This window comes from Schistocerca gregaria, unplaced genomic scaffold (genome assembly GCF_023897955.1).
Source record: "Schistocerca gregaria isolate iqSchGreg1 unplaced genomic scaffold, iqSchGreg1.2 ptg000169l, whole genome shotgun sequence".
Lineage (NCBI taxonomy): Eukaryota > Metazoa > Arthropoda > Insecta > Orthoptera > Acrididae > Schistocerca > Schistocerca gregaria.
The window spans coordinates 17,074,059-17,076,135 of NW_026061724.1; the positions used below are offsets into that span (position 1 = coordinate 17,074,059).

General features: G+C 41.6%; 1 non-coding gene across 1 annotated transcript; it reads left to right on the forward strand.

The window, feature by feature from the left end:
• The first annotated feature begins 1,668 nt into the window (after window positions 1-1,668).
• On the forward strand, window positions 1,669-1,740 carry Trnai-aau (transfer RNA isoleucine (anticodon AAU)). The gene has a single exon. It is a non-coding gene; the product is annotated as a tRNA-Ile (tRNA).
• Window positions 1,741-2,077: the final 337 nt, after the last annotated feature.

The following is a 2,077-nucleotide window of genomic DNA, read 5'->3' on the forward strand; positions in this document are numbered from 1 at the left end:
TTATATATTACAAAGAAGTATGCTAGGTTGCCGAGAAGCAGTGGATGAGAAAAAAAAAAAAAAAAAAAAAAAAAAGCACTAAAGCTATAACCTTCAATCTCTATTGCCTCGGCATGACATAAATTTTTTGTTTCAAATGAAGCATCTTTTGGTTCAGGATTTCGAAGGCAAGACAGCATATATCTACGTATACACAAGTTGTAAAATTTCTTATTGAAAACTATGATAAAGACACGCCTCAGCAACAGGACTGGGTGGAGACATCGCGGCCAGGCCTCGAGATTTTGACCCCTGCCCGCTTTGCCTCCGCCTGCCTCATGCTGCCAAGTTCCTTACAAAAAAAAAAAAAAAAAAAAAAAAAGTGGTGGTAAGTTCCATCCTCAGAGGAGGAAGACGAATTAAAAAAAAAAAAAAAAAAAAAAAGTGGCGCAATTGGTTAGCGCACGGTACTTATAAGGCAGTAGCCGAAAAAAAAAAAAAAAAAAAAAAAAAAAAAAAAAAAAAAAAAGTGGTAGAGCACTGATCTAATAATCCAGGGGTCGTAAGTTCCATCCTCACAGGAGAAAGATGAAAAAGAAAGAAAAAAAAAAAAAAAAAATGGATAAGGCGTCGGACTTCGGGTCTGAAGATTACAGGTTCGAATGCTGTCACGCTTGTGTTTTCCAGTTCTGAAAAAGAAACATAACGTTTTAATGTAGCAATTGAGCAGTAAAAAAAAAAAAAAAAAAAAAAAAAAAAAAAAAAAAAATGGATAAGGCGTCGGACTTCGGATCTGAAGATTACTGGTTCCAATGCTGTCACGCTTGTGTTTTTCCAGTTCTGAAAAAGAAACATAACGTTTTAATGTAGCAATTGAGCAGTACGAAACCGTCTGAATGTTGCTGTTGACCATTTTTTGCTTGGAGATGCTCTTGAGCTTGAAACACACACAACAAGGCCGGTGTTAACTAGCGAAATGGTCGGCAGAGTGCCGACACAGCGAGTTTTGACTATCACTTGCACATCTAAAACAACGTCGGAAAGTAACTCGTTCGGCTTTTGAGTCACATAAAGTATGTGCGTTAATTTTGACGCCACTAGCTGTGCATGTTGTCATGCAATTTCTTTACCTCTCAGAAAGGATTATGACATAAAAGTGAAGTACGTGACGAGTGTGACGTTAGGAAAACATTAGGCATCATGGAGAGATTCTGTATGGGACCACCCAACCCAAACGAGTACTGTGTGACGTGCTACCCGGCAGGTATTCACCGAGGTAGCCGGCTAGCTCAGTCGGTAGAGCGTCAGACTCTTAATCCCAGGGTCGTGGGTTCGAGCCAGACGCTGGGCGAAACGGAATTTTGTTCCGCTGCAGGTGTAAATTACCGTTTTTCTGATTAACGAGATTTAATGGAAATAGCAACTTTAAACTTTGCCTACATCTCTGTCAGTCGCAAGGAAGCTGTATTTGAAGGTGAAGATGATTTTGTAGACTTGTGTGAAAGACATGTTCTGAAATGCAAGTGTTGTTGTTTGGAGAGCACATCGGTTACGTGTCAGATGTGTAGCCAAGCAGTAATTTGTCGCCATAGCTGCAAATATTAGCCGGTAATATGAAGTGTTGTCAGCTAAAGTCTGATGATGCAGACGACCGTAAGAACGAAGTACCCAAGAGTACTGCTAGGCCGCGCCTCTTTAGCTCAGTGGTAGAGCACTGGTCTAATAAACCAGGGGTCGTAAGTTCAATTCTCACAGGAGAAAGATTAATTTTGGAAATCAGTTGCGCGTCGTGGCCGTATAGCAAACAGAACCTGTGATGACGAACAATTAGCGACAGGCGTTTTTTTAAGAATTACTCTCAGATGCGATTAAGGCAAATGGCGCAAATAAAGCATTTGCCAAAGCGGTACAGCATAAGGTGGGACGAGGCAGTCTGAATTACATTTTATAGATGTATTTCTCACATATCTCAGAGCCTCTCGCGATATTCGTCGTCGTCGTCGTCGTCGCCGCCGCCGCCGCCGCTTCTGCAGAAGTAGCAAATGGCAATCGTAGCAAATGCGGCGAGGGTCGCCCTGCCTTCGATTCCGAATGCACA